The 20,764-nt window shown below is 38.7% G+C and overlaps 1 long non-coding RNA gene across 24 annotated transcripts in view; it reads right to left on the reverse strand.

Moving 5' to 3' along the window:
* The window catches only part of LOC142410663 (uncharacterized), a 292,399-nt gene that overhangs the window by 228,810 nt on the left and 42,825 nt on the right, over positions 1-20,764 (reverse strand). The window contains exon 2 of one of the 24 annotated variants that reach the window (XR_012775976.1): positions 8,590-8,676. The exons of 21 other annotated variants lie outside the window; for them this stretch is intronic. This is a non-coding gene — a long non-coding RNA (uncharacterized LOC142410663). Of the gene's footprint in view, positions 1-1,318; positions 1,418-8,589; positions 8,677-20,764 lie in introns of those variants that run through there. 2 more of the 24 variants (XR_012775974.1, XR_012775977.1) reach the window with 2 other exon arrangements.

The following is a 20,764-nucleotide window of genomic DNA, read 5'->3' on the forward strand; positions in this document are numbered from 1 at the left end:
TTTCATTCCATTTTAAAAGACCAGAAGATGTGGCCAAAGAGAAGGGATTCACTGTCTTTTCTTTTTTTTTTTTTTCCTTATTGTAAGTGTATTGATAGGACATCCATAAGCCCTGATCAGGGAATTAATTTGTTCCTTCATCTGGCTGGTAGAGCAAAATATTTCATGTCTCTTCAACCATCTCATGTCTACAGCAGAAAGAAGCCATAAAAAGAAGAGGCCTCTTTGCAGAGACTTGGAAGTTACACGAGAATAACATAAACTGGAAATGGAAGTAAGAGGTAACGGATTTGTATGTTTTTTGCTAATGTCAAAAATAGCAAATCTGGTGGGATCCTCCATTGAGATAGACCCGTTCCAGTCTGCTATTATTTAAGTTAGCATTAATAAAGAGTAATTCAATCACTTCCAATAAAAACACCTGAACATAATCAACAGGATCAAGACAAATTCAGGGACAGGCAGCATGCTAAAAAAATCTCTTACAACTGCTTTTAATTGGTTAAATTATTCAACTCTGGTATGGATAGACAATGTGGTTGTTATTATTATTACAAAGATACAGTACATATCTCTAATCAATAATCAGTGAAGTTGGAAATCCTATTATATTACAGCAAGAAATGAGAGGCCTCCATTTTGAATGAAAATGAAGATTGTGTTTTGTGAATTCCATACTACCAGTACATAGGTGACAAGTTGATGTGTAGCAACTAGATTTAAATTCCAAAAAGGGGTACAGGTAGGAGGACAATTAGTTTATAACTACCACGTTAGCTTAGAAAGGGAAAAAATAGCTTAGTGTTCAGCTCCACAAAGACAACAGCACTGCAGAGCATGTGCATTAGCAGAACGTTGAGTTCTCATCAACCTAAGCAGCCTCAGCAGCGCAGAGTCTCTGTGTCTCTGCACAGGGCATTTGAATCACTCCCTTGGATTTAGGTACCTAGATTCTGCCTAAGTTTTTCTTTAGGCATCTAAGTGCTTTTTTGGATCTCACTCTAAATTCCTACTTATCATAGAACCTTTTCCAAAAACTCCATTAATTTCTCCAACAACTACCAGAAGACCATGAGATTATTTCACTAATCAACAAAATAAAGTATTAAATCACTTTTCTGGTTTTAAACAAACTACAAAAGAAAACACATCTGCAAAGTAAACCTAAAACATTGGGTTGTGTGATTAAACCACTTTATAATAAAATATATAAGTAGTGACTTCTGAGACCCTACTGCTGCAGATCATAAAATCTATTGCTTAATTGTTATCAACAAATATATAAATATGCTTCATTAACCAGTTATTATGCACACACCTCACTTGTCCACTCCAAGAAAAAGAAACACTGGCTAAAACTCCAAAGCTTTGCAACGTCCTCCACACTACTGGGAGATTGCTCAGCATCAGTATGAAAACACACTCCCTCTGCAAGAGAACACAGGATTAAATAAATACTGTATGATCTAGAAACAGCAGGACATCTAATCCAGGCAAGTATAATGATTTTGTTGTGTTTTCTTGGGAAAGACAAATACTTTCTTTCCTCCTTTCAGAACTCCAGGATGGAGATGACCAGTATCATTTCACAGGGCTGGTGTAATGGTCATAAAATGAACCAAAAATAGTAAGAACTGCATGCTAATTTTAAATAAACCTGCACATTGGAATGAGAAGGAATCCATACCCATATGGTTTAATCAGGCCATTCTCCCCTTCTCTTTACTATGTAAAAGAAGAGAACTCAAAAGGGAATTGCAACTCGTCACCCTTACAGGAAGTATCTTTTATTCCTCCTGGCAGACTTTTAGTATTCAAGCTGAAAGATGTGGGTTCTACTTTCATCTTCTTTTGATTTATATAATGATCCTGTTTGTTTGTGTTGAGCCCAGATTCTTTATGAGCTCAGTATACTGTCAACAACAACGGGACTCTCAGCTGGGCTTTGTGGATGCCGATGCTGAGTTGCAATTGAATTTATATGGTTCTGAAGTTTGTCTGAACCACAACCTTCAGATTCATGACCAAACTTAGGACGGAATTAGACCCGTGTTCTGTCCCACAGCCATTCTTCTTCTACATGGTTGTTTAATTCACTTGAAGCTCCAAGGATAATGTCCCACAGGAGGGATGGAGACTTCACTTCTCTCAACAGCAGAAAAAATGTACTACTGAGAGAGACGTGCCCCTTGGAGTTGAAAAGGGATAGCTATATAGACAATATCAGCCCATGTTCCTGATCTTTTCAAGAAAGCAACACAGGTATCTGAGCATGTCAAATCTCTAACCACAAAATTAAATTTCAATGTTAGTATTTTGCATCAGTATTCTAACTAAAAGGATGCATAAAAGGTAAACTTGGAACAGAAAAAATTAAGGTCACATACAGGATCTGTAAAAGTGTCCTCTTCTTAGAGGAAAATGTCCATTAACTCTTTACCTGTCACGGCTCAGACTCACTTTTCAAGACAAAGTCCTCTAAATGCAGAAAACATCTGAAAAAATACCGCAAATCAGGGAAGTGCATGAAGCAGGTCTTGAAAACACACAATATTCAGATACAGACCTCAGAAACTAACTAACTGCTAACATAGCTAAACTGTTGCTTGTACTAACTATAACAGAAGACTTTCAAAGACCCCTTTACACTCAGAACACCTACAGTCCCATCAGGAGACTCTACCCGCATTCTAAATAAAATTACCATTGTAATTTAACCTAGTGATAAAGTCATGGCAAACTTCACTGTGATGATATTGATGGCTGTGGCTACATTCTTTAAAGGAGGAATCTGAAATACTTTTCAAGAGCAGGTGCAATATTAGCAAATGGAGTTCTATGCTCTTCCAGATTACAGCACCTGAATACAAAAAAGCTCTTGTTTTGTTCTTTTGCTAAAGAACGTTTCAAGCAGAGGTTCAACCTATATATGTCTTTCTCTAAGTTGAGGGACACCTCCCACAGAATTCAATAGCACCAAGAGCTGGACCTTCGAAATGAAAGAAACATTTATTTCTTACATTACAAAATGCTCCAGTTATCACGGGACGTTCGTGTCCATGTGAAACCAAAGGTTTTATCTCCATTCCACATCCAGCTCTGGCATATCTCTAACATGCTGTGTTTACTCTCAGCTTCTAAAACGTATTATTTTTTAAGATGAGGGGTGTGGGGGAAGCAGATAAACAGGGCAGGCCAGGCTAAATTAAGATCACAAAACCACGCCACATTTTCAGCAGCTAGCTGATCTCCCATGAAACAGGATTTCAAACTTTCTTTGGATTCCTTAATAAACAAATTCCCAGGAGCTTTCTGCGTATGATGATAGCCAACTTTCCTTTTTTTTAATGATTCTTCAAAAAGGGCACAAACTGATTCCTTGGAGAGATAGTGCTTTTTATCTACAGGGACTTTGTAAACAAATTGATCCAGATGTTTTGCTTTAGAACTCTCCAGGCATAGTAAATTATTCCTTGCTACGTCAACACTTCATTTCCTCTATTTGTAACTAACATCTCAAAACAGACCACTTTTCAAAAGACAAATAATTGAAATGTTGTATTAGCATTAACAAGATCATTTGGACACTTTCTTAAATAAAATCTGTCTTCTATGTATGGATGCATTTGGTGCCATATAACAGTTTCCAGAAAGGATCAAGATCAAATATATTAAGAATGTATTTGGATCCTTTTCCTAAGCCACTGAAAATTTATGAAAGAAATCTTAAGAATTTAATTTTTCCTTTTCTTTGTTACATGATTTGCCACATTTATCTTTAAAAAAACCCTAGACATGTGGGATGGTAATGGATTCCAAAGTCTGAGTTAAAAAGTCAGACAACAACTAGTCTATCCCATTAGGATGAAACTAAACTGGGAAAAAGTAAGAAAGAGAGGGAATAGGTCTATAGACTAGGTAAAAGGATATTTAACAATATTTGACAATATAGGCACATATGCATTCAAAAATTAATGAAGAATAAAGAACCTTCTCCCTGTATTTCTTAGTGGTATGCCCAATAGGCTATTCTTCAGAAATGCAGATATAGAATTTTTTAATTTAAATTTTTTAAAACCAATAGTAGAAAGTGTTAATTTACTTTAAAGATATAAGAGACTTCCAGAAATAAGAACAAGACAAATATATTATCTGTAAAAAGAGCACTATCAAATATATCCCAGCTGAATATACTGTATCAAAATACATTTTAGCTGATTTCCCTAACTCTCTTTAGATGTTCTTCTTCCATTTTACAATGATGTGGCCAGTTTCTCCATAGTGTTGAAGTAATATTTCCTAATTACAGACTTTCTGAAGGTCACATGCTGACAAATATAGCAACCAGCTTTCCACTCTACGCTTCCTGAATTAGAATATTTGCTTTAAAATGAAATCACTGGTAGCTTTCCAGTTACTATAAGGACAGCGGGATCAACTGAGTGCACAGCAACAGATTACAAAGCAGGTGGCTTGAGGCTAAATCTAAACAGTTTCCTCACATAGCTTTGTAAAGTGGGGTGCAGATAACTCCTAATGAGTGTTAAGGGCTGTCTGGTCACTTAGTTGTATACAAGGTCTAGACAGGTCAAGGTCTAAGGATCAGAGCTTCTAATTACATTCTATTAAATACACGTTAGTTGTAAAAGATGTCACCAGAAGACCCACCAGAGCTATAGTGACTAATTATTAAACAGTAGTGCCCTTATAAGACCCTCAGGACTTGAAAAACTATGATAAGATACTGAAAGAGAAAAAGGAGACAGCCAAAAAAGAGGTGAATCTGAGGACACAGCTGAAAATTGAGGTCATTGTTCTATATCACATTCCCCATGTAAAAGAGGAATTTGAAACTCATCGTCTATTGAATCAGTCGGTATTTGGCAGCATCAATTCTAATGTTGAGTTAAACCATTTAGGAGGCAGATTTGGAGAGACTTTCATTGCAAAATGAGCAAATAATGAAATACACTTATTTCATAACCTGTATTTGTTACAAACACAACTCACTGAGCTGTTGCTCATTCCCTAAAAGCTAATAAAAAGGAGAAATTAATATGACTAAAGCCAGCATTTTTTTACTTCCTTTAAATAAAAGCCTCGTATAAAAGCTCTTGTGGTTTGGTGATACTGTGCTGTTGCTGACTGGCAGGGCAGGATTTGGCGATGCAACCCCCTGAAGACTGTTGTTATGCTGTTTTTCTCCCAGTACTCATACTGGGAGAACACAGCAAATCAGACAGCTAAAAGGGGAGAGCACCTGGTAAGCATGAATTCTGCAATGACAGGTTTTAAACCAGCAACAAGCAAGTGGGTAGTAAAGAGATAACAGGCTCAAGCTTTGGCTAATGAAGAGGGCCACCCACATGCATGCAGCCAAGAATGCTAGCACTCGACTGGATCATAAGAAAAGGTAATGCTTATGTCCTGGGACAAGGAATGCTAGTATGCAGTGCTAAGGACTGATCTTGCCCATCTGGGAGGATGATCTTAGGAGCCAGAAATATGGTCCCCAGGGTCAGGAGACAAATTCCCAAGGTTCCATTTAAAGGCAGCACAGCAGTGCTGGAATAACTCCTAAGTACTCTGACATTTCCCTTCTTGTCTTTCTTTCTCTTTGAGCACCCCAAAACATGGCACTGTTCAGACATCCTGGACCTACAAAACATTTTGGAGAATGAAAGACTCCAGGTTTTATCATGAACTCTGGTGCTTCTCAGCCTCTTGACAGCCCTCGAATTACCTGGACTGCAGCCTTCCTTGCAGTATCTTGGCTCTGCTGTTCCCAGTCTGCCTGGAAACAATTAATGCATTAGCACAAAAAAAAATTAAAAAGGAATTAATCATCCTTTTCTGAACCTCAAAAAAATGCAAGTTTTGGACAGGCCTTTATGGAGCTGGGGTAAGATCTGAACTGAGTTACCCCTTCCTAGCTGACAGAAAGTCTTGCTATTTATTTCTCTTCTTACCAGCTGGCACCCGCAGTAAGTTGTGGGTCTACATGGATCAGGCTTGCTTCCCTTACCTCTGTCCTCGATAGCACCCTGGTAGAAGCTGAAAAAGGGCACCACCTTCTACTCACGCTCTCCCCTTGTCCCTCCCGGGATGCAAACTGTCCAGTACAAGGCAGCAAGAACCCCCACTTTGTCATCTCATCTTTTGATGGACCTTTTAGGCCCCAAACCTCAACATACCAATGCCAACAGGAACCCACAGCCTTTCTGACCTCACTCATAAATCGATTACCTTCCTTCTGCCACCCAGGTGAATCTCAGAACCTCACAAACATCTTCAGTTCCCTCTAATTCTATCTATCCAGAGAAATATCTTTTTGTCCAATTCCCTTCCCCTGCCACAGTTAAACCACTCATTCTCACATCTCTCAGACACGATGTAGTGCTTCATCCTCCCTGGGACTCACAACCACTCCTCCTGCCCTGCCAGCCCTCCACAAACCCGAGGGCATCCCTAAGCGCATACTAAGGCTGAAAGAGTCCTTTAACTCAAAATCTGAGGATACCCTCACTCCTGAAAAGCCTCTGCCTTCTCCTCCTCCTCCCTTCTGTTTCTGGCCCTTGATAAGCAGAAAGTAAGGCTGTAGGGAAAGCCTGTAAGAGCAACTCACAGCAGCAGTGCCCCAAACGCTGCCTTTGCTCTATGGAATCAATCTGTAGATGCTCCTCAGGGCTGGCATCATTTAACAAACTCACTCTGTGCCCATGGCAAGCAGACAGCAACATGGGAATGGCAAGATGGGGTTTAGTCTCACCTGGTGCCAGGAAGAGGTGGCTCAGCCTCAAGCAGCTCAGCCACTCTGCAGGCCTCCATGTCCTGCAATCCCAGAAAGACCAGATGGCCCTGATCCCAACTACACCTTCTTCTCATTTTTTTGTCCCTTTACCAGATTTCCATTTCTGTCCCAAAACACTCCTGTATTTCTTTTTTTACCCTTAAAAACACAAGGGTTGGCTTTTCAAAATGCCAATTAAGCAAGAACAGAGGGGAAATGACACATCAGGAGTAAAAAGGAGTGCTCAATCCTCTGGCTCACTAATTAGGATTTATGTACTGGAAAAATCCAATTCCTGGCACCAGTGAGTTAATAAAGAAATGAAAAAATGTCTGGAAAATTGGAAAAACTGGTATAATTGTCTAAGAAAACTAGCACATCTGGTCATTTCCCCACACATTGTTATTAGCACCACAATTATTTCAGCAGGAGGCAAGCTGGGAAGAAGTAATACAGGACCAATGAAGAAAAGCAGTAGCAGTATAACCTACCATTCAGACACTGACTCCTGAGAGAAAACAGACCTGCCGCTAAACAGGCAAGTCTACTTTAACATGCACTTCTTTAAACTGTGATTTATAGTGTTTGGAGATAATTATTTCCACTAGGGGTATCACAACTGCAAAATTACCCAGTTCATTCTGTGCAGTCATTTACATTGGTACATAAATTGCTAATATTCTGATATTTACATGCTTTTCCTAGTGATAGGAAGGGAAATAAGAGGTGCAAGCCAAGAGAAAACAGATCTCCAGACAGTAATTCATACAGCATGGATGTGTATATGAAGAGGATTCACTTGCATGCTCTTGAGACTCAAATGCTAACCATAAAGGTTTCCCAGAGCATACCAGTGAATCTGGTAAGCTACTTGTCCTTCTTTCATAATTGTTTTTATGAGGAAGGCAAGAAAAAAAATATCCCAGGAAGAATGCCAGTAACAGTTGCGCTTTGTTGATTCTCCTTTGAGTTTTTTGCTTTTATATTTTTGCGTGGTGATATTTTATGATATGAACATTTTGACAGTTTAATGGGGTTCTCTTGCTTCTTCTGCAGCGTAATCCTTCAGGAATCTTATACAGAATGAGCCTCTTGCTAACATATCGATTACTAAGACCTTTTTCGTTTTTAAAATGTGCACAAAAATTATCAGCCGTGCTTCACAAGTATGTTAATTTGCATTGTAGCTAAATTGGACAAGATCCAGTAACAGATTTAGATACTTCAGTGCTAGGCAGTAAAACACCTATCTTTCAGTACCTCAGATCCCACAGGAAAATTCAAGAAGGGAATGGAGTGCCAGGCTCTCTATTCAATTCACAGGATAAGTTAGCACCTCAGAATTTAATCCGAAGCAGCCAACACACCATGCAAGCACCTGATGGCAACACATTCAGGAGGCAACCACCTAGAACTGGCCACACGCAAATGTTAAGAAGAGCATGCCTTAAATCCTGCTCATTCAGAGAGGCAGTTTGATTTATAGGGTATCTGGAGCCCAGAAACCTCTGCTCATGTTACATATCTGTCTCTGCAAATAAAATAAGTATGGTTCACCCTTTTCTATTAAAAACAGGCTGGGAAAGCAGATGGATTCCTGTCTTCATATAATCACCCAGTGGTTGCCCAGGCAGTAAAGGATCTCATTTCTTCCCTTAGCTCAAGGGAGCTCAAAGTCATATCTCCAAAGAAAGTTTCCTACTTACAAGTATGCTCAATGCCTCAAGCACAGTCAAGAAGCTCTGGGCCCAAAACAGACATCAAAAACTGAAGCACAGAAAGATCAGTAGGTAGCTTACTTGGAAGTGAGGCATCCCTTCTTCTTCTACCAGGACTTTTTCTGTACTGTATCAAGCAGCAACTTCATGTAAAATGCACAATACATCCTGGGAGCAGAGAGAAGAAACACAGGTCTCTTTGTGTAATCTGAGTGTCCAAGGAGTCCTTTTTCCTCACTTGCATGCTCTTCCTGTGACAAAGTGAATAGTCAACTACTGCCTACACAGTGGCAAAGCTTCATGGAGTAAGATGAAGAATGCCCTGCCACACAAACCAAAACTAATTTACAGCCTAGAGGCTAGGTATAACTCAGTCAGTGGAAGATGTAGGATTTCATCCCATTAGATAGAGGGGGCTGAACCTTTCTCACTCTTCCTGCTCAAGTATCTCAGCCAGCAGGCTGGATGGAACCACTTGCTGTGGCTTTTAGCAATAAATCAGCAGCTGCCACTCCATTGTTTTGTGAAATGATCAAATCTCTCAGCATGTGAACATCCCTAATAGATTAAGTCCATCCTGAAATTCACAAACCTGCCAGCTTTGCCCTTTCCCACACTGATGTATCATCTACCTCTTCAATTTAAACTTCTTCTTACGTGTCTTCTGACATTACTCAAACACCAACTACTTATTTCAAAATATGCTGCTTCAACACGTTTGTTTTTATCTCTTGAAATTAGCAAAGTATCCTTCCTTATCCCAAAGAAGTGATCAACAAAACCCCACAGTATTCATCTCAACCATGTCAAAATTTCAAAGTTAAGCATACCAAAGAGACACAGTGGGATGGGAGAAAGGAAGGAACTTGGACTAATGGACTTGCTGTGCTTCAACTTGGAATGCAAAAGAGCATCTCAGCTAGTCCATACAAAACATATTTATTTGCTGCTTACTGTTACAAGATATTATGTTCTCATGTAGATACAGAACTGACCTACTTTTTTATTTTCTATACTTGTATGTGAAGACATAAGCATAGGAATGCTCTATTCTTAGATCCCTTTCAGGTCAGTATGTGATTTAGATATTGCACTGCTTTTCCTTGTCCATATTAAGGTGCATGTACAAAAGACAACTCTCAGGCTCCTGGGGAATGTGTAGACAAAACAGTCAGTGACTGTTGATCCCTGGATGGTGGTGAGTCAAAGTTGGATGGCAGAAGCCCGCTGTTATTACTGCTCCTTTCTACCCACCTTGTCTTTAAATCAATGGCTGCCCACAGTGGCAGAGGTGATCAAATTGTCCATGAAGCAGCTCCTCAACTGTAATTATCTACAGTCTGGCATGTTCAGGCACCTGGAAATTTCTGACCACTTGCTTTGGCAATGACCTTTGGCTCCTCAGCAGAAGCTACTTATGCACTTTAGCCATTCCTGCCAGAGGGACAGCAACTTTCACGAGAAAAGTAGAGCACAGGGGTCAGCTGGAGGTGTCTATCATTTCAACATCTCAGTTTAATCCATCCGTGTTCATAAATCAATGCCCATGAAATGTAAGAACCTCCAGTTTCAGCTGGGGGCAGAGGGGAGGAAAGAGTTCAAGATCTCTTTTGACTTGGACAGTTCTTACCTAAATCCTACTTTAGGAACCTCAGCCCTTTTCTTATAGTATATAGCTCATTTTAATTACAATGGATTTGATTTTTTTAATCTTAATAAAGATCATGAAACCATATAGCAGCATTTACCTCGATGTCTGCAGTGCTTATAATTAACCTTTGGTCTCAGACATAATACAGCGAGTCTTGGAGTCCTGAGGCATTAATTACATGGTAGTTATGCTGCAATTAGTTTGAAATTAGGCGGAGACACATGTACTAAAGACCCATGCCATTAAAGAGTATCCATACAGCTGAATCACCACATTTTATGAGGGATCTTTTTGTTGTTTGGCCTCCAGTGGTGACTGCTGCTCCATTCAATGTTTACAGACTCTCAGCAGCTCCTACTGAAAAATCAGCATCATCAATAGTCAAAAATGCACTTTGCCCTGCATTACGCCTCCTACCATGCCCACTCTCATCCACAACTGATTATCAGCCAAGACTTTCAAAACTGATTATTGTATCCTCTTCCTCAGAGGTGGAACTAAAAATACCTTTTTTTATTTTCCACCCCTTTGGTAACCTGTGAAAAGGAGATGCTTTACAGGGACAAAATACTGGTATCTAGAATTTTTTGTATTTGTGTCACTGAAATCAAACTAGATTACCTAATAGACACCATTTTAAATTATCAGATTTGCTTTTCCCCATTAATATCATTTGTTTACTCTGTGTACTTCAGGTGCCAACAAAGGCTAATAGGGTTGTGTCACCTCCACACACAAACAGAATCAAATACCACTTCTCCGACACACAGGAAGAATAATTTGTGAAGAATTTTACATCCTTGTATCTCAGTGCACTTTGACAAAAAATAGTGTAAGTGTTCTCATCCATACTTCACCTAACGAGGAACTGTAGTACAAAAGGGTCACAGGGTGTGTTACATGCAGAGCTGGAAGCACAAAGAACAGCTCCTCTCTAAATACTAGCCCTCCCTGTATGTTTTCCTTTCCCCTTACTTTTCTCCCTTTGTATTAGAAAGTCTGCTGTCAATGACTCTCATGATTGACCACACGATATTACAAAAGTGAAGAGAGTGAAAGCTAAACAACTGGAGAAAAGAAACTGCAAAGTGAGACTATTCTAAAGTCTTTGTTTCTTTTTTTTATTTTAAATTACTTTTTATTTGCAGCAACTAACACAGGCTTTGATTAATATTTTCTTTGTGAAAGAATCAACATTTTCACTCCTGCTGTTCTGTTGAGAAAGAAATCAATACCTATCCTCTGAGGTATCCAGGAAATCACCGGGAAAACCATAACAGAGAAGACTTGGCATTTCTTACATTTCTAAGTAAAAATCAAACAGGAAAAATATCATTCAACATTCTTTATAGAACATAAAGGAGCAAAAAAGACTTATGCCAAAGCTTTAAAAAAATTCTTTCAAATCTTCCTTAAAAAAGGAGGGGGGGCAAGGGGGGAGCATCATTAAGCTGGAATCCATGGAAAGAGAGTTGTTGTGCTTTGGGGTTTTTTTGGTTTGGACTATTTTTTTTAAGAGCTAAAAGAAATTTCAAGGCTTACACTTGCCTTGGAGCCCCATTGCCAATTTTTGTGGTTTTACAACCACAGTCTCTTATTGCTTTTTCTTTTTTTTCTTTCCCCCTTTTTTTTTTTTTTGAGAGGGAGGAGTTGTTTGTTTGTTTTTCTAAAGTATTTCTCTCTTTCCCATTGTCATGTATGATACCCACACATTAAACAAGGGAAACTAACACCAAAGGGCATGCAGAGAAACTGCCTATTCAAACCAAATGACATTTTCCCTTCTTCATCACCAAAGTCTAAAGGCTCTACCCTGCAGGACTGCTAAAGTGAGAGGGAGATTTCACCTCTCTTCCCAGCCTGATACCCAAGTTGTGCAGGACCTTAACTCCTCCACCAGTCTCTTTTCTAGCCCATAGGCTGAGACGGCGGCTGTGCCCAGTATGAAGGAGTTAAAGCCAGTAGTCAAACTCAGCCTTTGGGCAGGGCATGCTCTGCCCTGTAGCAAAGGATTGAGCATTCATATGTTTACAGTGCAGTTACGCCTGGGACAAGCAGGCCTCAAGTGTTTAGCCCTGTCTATCTCATGGAGCCCACAAAAAGCAGACAAGACAAACACAAGGGCCTTCTTAGGAGGACTCCAACACCTTGTGGTGATATGGGCGGTGAAATAAGGGAGATGTCTATGACCCTGAGGATATTTTGTGGGCTGCCACATTGAAGCCAGAGGCACTGCAAGGCTGGCCTCTTGGACGTGCCAAGTGATAGACTCTTCTTGGGCACACATGCCAACACACAATCCAGACTTAAGTATTAACTGTGGTCTTGCCTGCAGAGATTCTTCCATAATATGTACATGGAATGACCACACACCTGTCCAGCCATGTTTTCTGCCATATCCAGTCTTGTTTTCCCCGTATTACTGCTGCTGCATCATTGCCAAGAAGGAATTCTACCCAAAATGCATATAAATGCACAAGACAAACAGGCTGAGGGCAAAAATAGAGTATTAGTTCCTTCCTCCTTTTATTTCACTGCCAGTTAGGCTAGTACTACAGTACATGATGTCTGCTATGAAGGAGAATGTGTAAATTATCATTGTCATATTAGAAGTATTTTGTCCACTATTGGCTGGTACTGAGTAAAACCAAAGATATTTCTGCGTGCACAAGTCTCTCTGGATCCAACTTGAAAAGCTTTACTATGAGGGCAGTCAAGGAAAAGCCAGGTTCTGACAGTGACACTGTGAGCTCCTTTATCTACTGTCCTGGGTAGTTTCAATATTTATGAGTTTTATTCTTAAAAACCTCTGTGAAGAAAGAGCAAAGGTTTGGGGTTTTCTGATTTCTGCAGGCCCCTGCTAATTTGTCATACTGTGGTTTATGTTATGGTGGGGGGAAAGAGCACATCCTTTGCTGATTTTTATGCTTATGATTTTGTAACTTTGAAGTTTTAAATAAATAACAGCTTCTTAACAGTAGCTTGAAATAAACAGTGAGTTTGTCCCTGGCCTGTGTACAGTATTTCTTGGGTTTTGTGGTGGGTTTTGGCAAGAGGAGGGAGGTGAGAGCAAGATGTTTCCCTCCACCATTTTTCTTCTTGCACACTGCTAGAAAATCTAGTCTTATATGTCCAGCTTCCCCAGGGTTGCAGAGAGTACTCCCTTCTATTTCCTGATCATCTCAGTGGACCCAAAGCAGGTAAGAGGGGAGGCAGACCTAGAAAATAAGGCTTTAGAGATATATCTACTTCAGTCATGAGACCTACCTGGACTCATTGCCTGCAATCTCTTTGGACTAACAACCTCCAAGACATCCATCCTTCCCAAAGGCTAGTATAGGGACAATGTGATCCCATACCGCATTGTGTGGATTGACTGTGATTCAGACTTGCATGACACAGTCTGCACTGTTCTCGCAAGCAACATACCACAAGGGAAAATCTGAGTTGTTGCTGGTTTCTAGTGACTAATTTTTGACAACACTAATAAAGCATTTTACAGTTTGCTGGGGTTTCTTTCCTAAGTATTTGACTCTTTACAGTTTAAAGTAAATTCTAAAACTTTGCACCACAGAAGGCATTCAGGCTAATTCAACTGATGTTCACTACATCACAAACTGATAACCGGCAGGGGTATTCATTTCCCTCTGTATTGTAAGGACTGCTCATGCTTTTCATAGCTAACTCAAGGTGGGAATCTCAGAAGAGCAGTTTACAAAGAATTAGTTGTTTTAAGAGTTGTTGTTTACTTCTTAAGCTCATGAAAAAATCTATTGCTCTAATAAAAACTGAGTGAAAATAAATAAAAGGAGCTTTAAATTAAAGGAGCTTAAGTTTTACAAGTCTGTTATAAACCAGAAAAGATGCAAAGGCTTTGCAAGTCCTAAGGAAAGGGTGTTTTTCTTTTGTATTTTAGAGTATTTTTACAGTTTCTTGAATATAAGCAATCTGTTTTACTTTCCAACATTATACTCTTTGTTCCACAGTTTGGAAAAACAACTTCCCCTTTTAGCCATTGCTTTTCCCGATCACAGGAAAATACAGACAGTGAATTTAAGATTCATGTTCCTGAAGAGGTATACATGTTGTTATGATCTCAAGTATGCTACTGCTTGAGAGCTTGACTATGCATTTTATGACTGTATGTGGAAACAGTGACATTCTTATTACTTTTCCCCTAAAAATGAGGATTTACTAAAAGTGAAAGGGGTTGACTTGCAGCAGTTGAACATAAGTTCATTATCACAGCATTGAAAAGCTATAAATAGACATTTCAGAAGAGAAAAATAAGAACTGTACTCTCCTCATTTCTCTCTCCCATCACCACCCATTCCCATCTTCTGTAACATCTAGCCACCTGTATTCACATTCCTGTTTTTCTCCCTCTCTTCAGAAAACCAACTTCTCAACTTATTAGACTTTCTAGCTTATGTCTTCTGGGTTTTGCTGCTTCATCTCAGCATGCTTTGGCCACCCCTCTGTTCTCAGTATCTCACCTCCACATTTCTTGTGGAACTGCCTTTGCATTTCAGGCTCCTGAGTCAGTTTTCTCTTAACACTAGAGAGGTTTTATCCCCAGGTGAGCATTTGTCTGGGTGGTGCAAAACCACTAAACCTGGGCATGGAAGCATCTATTATTTATAAAAACACAAAGTTCACCTGCAGGTAGGTGATAGGTTTCCTATCATAAAGTCCTGGAGTTTTGTTCTGCAGCAAGGAATGAGAAAACATGGATTGAAACTGTCATGTCATATCCTTAAGGCTGGGACATTTTTCTAGGTTCACCAAAGCATAGCCTGGTCTTGCAGCATACCTTTGCTCATGGCACACATTGTTCATCAGCTGAATACTAGTGCTCCCCAATCATGCTAAGGATTAACTAATCCTAATTGTACTCTGTTTTTCTTATATTTTGAATATTTAGCTACATTTTTTTGCAGGATTTCTCCAGCAGCTCCTGCTACAGCTGTGAGTAGCCCCACTACATCTCTTTCCCAGATGTTCTATAATTTCAAATAGATGTGTCTCACAGAACCCACAACTCGATTGTTAGAGATTTTGTCAGTGTGCTTCCACAGTCCTTTTATACTTTTTTAAATGTATGACCTAAAACCTTAGTGCTGATGATAGCCCACATAACACAAGTGTTCAGTGACATAGATATATCTCAACCCTCCAACAGAAGCTGAGGCAGCAGATGATTACTGGAGTTTTCTCTAGGCTGATGGCTTCTGCAGGATACATGCTCAGAATCAGTGAGGACTGGCACTCTGACATTTCCTAGCATGCTGTGGCTTATCTAACCTTGCTTCATGCTTAGGAACAGTGTTTAGGGATGAAGATGCCTTCATGCTGGGCACTGTGGCAACATAAGCAAAACACATATTATATTACTCTGCCCCAATGAAATTATATTACGGGCATAGAAAGGGTGAGAAACAAATACCAAAGGCAACAACACAACACCAGGTAGTCCCATCTATAGTGATCTACCACTAGTGACCTAGTTTTTGCCAAGGTTTCTTTTAACTACCACCAAAAAAAGGAGAGTTTTTAGGGTCTAGAGTAAGACTACAGATTTGTTTAGTGGCTGGTTACAGGAAATTCTTTTCAAGCATTAGGAGCAGCGGAAAGGAAAGCACAAAGGTAATTGCTTGAAATCAAAAACAAGAAATGAAGGTTGACATCAGTAGCCAACTAGAAGGCCAGCTTGGAGATAGCATCTGAACAGTGAGACAGAGGCAAAAGATATGAAAGGCCGCAAACCCAAAGAAAAGTAGTTTGCATTTGGTAGGATAGATCTGGATGAATGTGGATAGATGAGAATGGCTTATCTTAGAGAAGTTCTATAAAAGAGCCATCAAGATCTGAAAGTGATGACTTAGAAGAAAGCTTCTGTTGAATGTGACTTCCCAGGTCAAAGGCCTGAACAGTAGGCAAGATAGTGATCAAGCAAGGAAGATATTGGGAAAGACTTGGGTGAAAAGTTAAAAAGCTCAAGTTTGGCCACAGTGGACTTGTGCTGCTGGCTAATACCACTCAGAAATTGTTAGATGCAGGCTAACATGCTTGATAACAGCTCTGGTAGAGGAAAATAGGCATATTAATTGTCTGGAAAAAAATCAGGAGTTAAATTCAACAATGCATAAGGAATAGGTCCTTCTAAATTCAGTCTGTTAGTTTAGAAGACTCTTTTGCCTTCATTGTAAAGTATATAACTTCTATTATTCCCACCATTACTACTTTCGTTTCATTACAATATCAAGAGGAAATCAAAAAGATTAAGTCTGCTGAAAAGAATAGTCAGTGGAGTCAGTAAGGGGGTTTTTGCAAATGAGAATGGCATAAATTGGCAGAGCTCCACTGATTGTAAGGGAAACCTGCCAAGCTGTGTCCAAGCATCAACTTCTTTCCATGTTTCTGAATAAATGAAGTGTTTCTGACCCATAGGTTAACTCTGATCTTTGCAGTATTCATAAAAATGATTGATACCTTGGCTTTCGCTATGTCTAGATATTTATGACGAGTCACAGAAATCTATCACAGATGATAAGTGGACAGCCAGAGAGTAGCTGGAGAAATCTGACAGTTCCAGAAGCTTTCAGTGGCTTCTGTTCTTTTTCTCTCTCCAAAATACCTGCCAGGATGTATGGTAGAGAACAGAAGCTACTTACAGTAATGGACAAAGATGGTGAATCATGTGGGAAGAATCTGGGGACTTTTCTCCTCTTTAACATGTACAGCTTCAGAGATCAAAAAGTGCTCCATATAAACAGAAGAGAAGCAATTACAGTATACTTGGTTCTGGTGTTGATATCTCTCCAAAAAGCTGTAAAGCTAGTTTTCCTTGCAGTGTTGGCATTTTGAAGTTGGCATCACTATTACCTTATGAATGATCAATGGAACAATGGGGAACAATAAATGAGAGAGTCTTTGTTACCCGTTGTATTTTGAACAGAGAATATGTTTCCCTTCATTTTACTTCACTTTACTTCAATTCACTTAAATAATAGGGTTCTCCTACTCAGATAATCCAACTGAACAATGAGTTAACTGAAGAGTAAGTTTCATTCACCTCTCAGAATTAATGGCCTAGTCCAGAGCATATCATGCAGTGGTTTGAGTGGTTTGGAAGAAACACAGTTGAACTATACATTACTAGCCAAATATGAAAAGTTGTCAAAAGCATCTATCAAGTGATAAGTATTATGACAGGGTGCTTTGCAAGAATTTATGAACAATGTGAATCTGATACTCCACAATCCTGCATGTTCTACAATTGTCTACATCTGTGCAAAAAGATTGCAAAATGTACATATAAGATCACTTTGCACTGATGCCAATTACTATACAGAATGTAAAGCAGCAAAAGAATCAAACCTTCTGTCTCTCAGTCACCCAACGTGGATGACCAGTGGTGTTTACTCATAGACTACTCTCCCTAAAACTTCAATATATTTGTAAGAGAACTATATGAAAAACACATTCCCTGATGGCATTATACTTTAAAAGGCTCAAAAACAAATAAATTAATTTAGTATGTTATGAAAGAATTAAACAATACCAACATATTTTTACTGTTCCCATGAGGACTACTTTTTTCTTATGGGCCTGCTCTTTGCCTCTTGCCAAAATTCAAGACGGTCCCAGAGACTGGCATGATAAACCTGCTAGTCATTTACGTGAATGACAATTGCCATTTCTGAGCTTACATCTGGTAGAGGCCACCTTCCTAAAAAAGGAAAATACAGAGTGACATTTCTTCTGACACCAAGTCCTCTGGGAGTTAACTACAAACACATTTCTACCTTGTTTTAATACCACTTTAACAATCAGAAGCAAAGCTTTTATTTTTTCAAAAATATATTTCCTTAATAAAATTAAAATTCTTTTGTGATTGTTCTGACATTTAAAATAATACCAGCAACTAAAAAAGAAGTATTTAGATCATCCTACAAGATTTTCAAGGGTTTTGTTCCACAGAATCATGCAGGATAATAAAATGTGACCGTATTACTTCTAAACCAATGTGGTGACATGTCACTTAGTCAAAAGAATTGGCATATTTAGGGATAAATTCTTAAATTCTTAATCAGAAATTATAAGATATACCAGATAACATGATGCATCTTCTTATTTGTATTCTCAGAAACGCCTGTCCGCTTCTATGGTCCAGAAAGGGAGTTTTCAATGAGCTGCTCTTGGCCCCTAGGTGAACCCCCTCATCCCAAAGTCCAGAGGGCCACAGTGCTACTGGAGAAGAAACCCATTTGCACATAATGCTCTGAGAAAGCAGACCTTAGGACATGTTGAAACAATTCTTACAAATTCTGAAGCCATCAGAGTCAACAGCAAAACCATCATTGACTTTAACAGGACCAGGTTTTGTCTCTTTAAAGTCTCTTCACTGCATAGCAGCTTTGCTAGCTCACCAGAGTTGACTTCTGTGAGATGGGCAGCTTCACTACCATGATCATAATGGCCAACACACTAGGCAGTTCACTCACAGATAAGTGGAATTCTAACATTTTCAATTGTATGCACTATTTGAAACAGGGGTAATTAGACTTAAAACAGGCAGAAATTAGTTGGGTTTGGATAGACTACTCAGTAACGTGCTGAAGGGCCCATGAGTCAACAAGGGAAGTATGTTACAACATTAATCCCCCTCCCTTATCTACTCAACACATATGCATCAACCAAGTGTCACATTCCATAAGTACATAGTGAAATGTGAATTATCTTATGGAAATTATGGTTGCAAACACATTTGTACTTTGCTCTCTAATTCACTTAAGTTTGCCTGTTGTGTTGTTGAGAAGATAGCCTTGACATGATAGTTAAACTTTTACTCAGTGTGATTCTGGTAAATAAAGGGCCTGATACAACTGGTTTTTTAACTGGAGACAATGCTAGAGCTACATTTGTAATATACTTTATTACAAACTAATCACAGAACCACAGAAAATGTACTGTTCATTATTCATGGCATACTGAAACTATGAATACTACATTTTCTTACTTTGATTAGAGACAACAGTTGCTTTTGTAGCCAAATACAAATCACAATGGTAGGAGAGAGGTAGGAAAGGGAAGCATACTGGAAAAGTATATGAGTATGATTTGATACATATGTCCTGTAGCTGTTATGAACAGCACTGGTAACAAGTTTTAATGTGATTAATGTGCTTTAAAAGGGCTTTTGGCCTTCCGTTGCACTGAATGTACAATAATTATCAGAACTAAGTGCATGAATAGGAAGAATATCATCACACAAAGACCTGGATTTCTACAATTTAAATTTGAAACATGACTACAAGATAATGTTAGTCATAGCAGTAAGTGTATTTCCTATGCAATAAGATGTATATGATGCAGTTAGAAGCAAAACAAAAGCAAATATTTATATTTGTGATTATATAAAACACCAACATAAGAATATTTACATTTAGAACAAAAAATAGGTACTTTGAGCTACACAGTCACTAAAGGACTTCTCTTTGCAAAACAAAATGTGTTAAAACCAGCTTATTTCTGCACATTAGCAGCTGACGTCACCTGAGCTTGTAGGTTTTAATTTTTAGATTTTGTCTTTTGAGATTGTATAGATGTAAAGCCTCTGGTATTATTTATAGCACTCATGGAAAAAAATCAGTAATCCGTATATATATATATTTGCAAATATGAAAGAACATAGAAATGCAGAATATTTACACCAGATGGACACAGGGGAAGAAACTGAATGTATTAAGTACATCAGAGTGCCAACCCCTCTCCCAGACATTCCTTCACTACAGGAACAATAACAGAAGAATAGAGAAAGTGCTCTGACTGCAGCTGGAGAAAAGGCAGAAAATTAGTTATGTTTCAAAAATATGAACATTTTTCACTGGACACAACATAAGTAATGTATGCCATGCTCTTGAACACATAATTCTCAGGCACTGCAGATTATTTCTTGCCCAGAGGAAAGAGGAACCATAATCAATGCAACAGTATGGTAAACCATAAATTTAATCCATAAATCTGAGCACAAACTTGATAAACACAGAATCAAGGTGTGTTATGGAGCCAGGAGAACCTCTGCATTTGAAAAAAATATGCAAGACATGGACACTGCCCTTTAAAAAAAACTTGGAAAAACTTTTTTAAACTGTGTGATACACCAAAGCTCCAAGAATTTCTTAGAAACAGACCTTCTGAGTGTTTTGTACCCAGAAACACTAGCAGCTATAAATCTGGCTAGATACATACATGCCTACCTTATGGATAGGTTCTGTATTGTAGCAAAAGATGTTATAAAGCATAGCACAAATGTCTGTGAAATAAATTTTAATAAATTTTAATAATGAGAGTAAGGGTTTATGTCTGAAAATTTTGGAAATCAGGATAGCTTTAGCGTTTCTGAACCATGAAATAAGTTACCATCAGAACATCTAATGGAGTTCTACCGACTCATATTTTACTAGCTTTTAAAGTTTTTGAAATACTTTAGTTGTTAAAAAATTGCTTACTACATTAAACAGAAACACTATAAAGTCAGTAAGTGAATACTAGTTGATACCAGCATTTATGTCACTTCCCAAAGAGCTTTGCACCACTCTA

This window comes from Mycteria americana, chromosome 5 (genome assembly GCF_035582795.1).
Source record: "Mycteria americana isolate JAX WOST 10 ecotype Jacksonville Zoo and Gardens chromosome 5, USCA_MyAme_1.0, whole genome shotgun sequence".
Lineage (NCBI taxonomy): Eukaryota > Metazoa > Chordata > Aves > Ciconiiformes > Ciconiidae > Mycteria > Mycteria americana.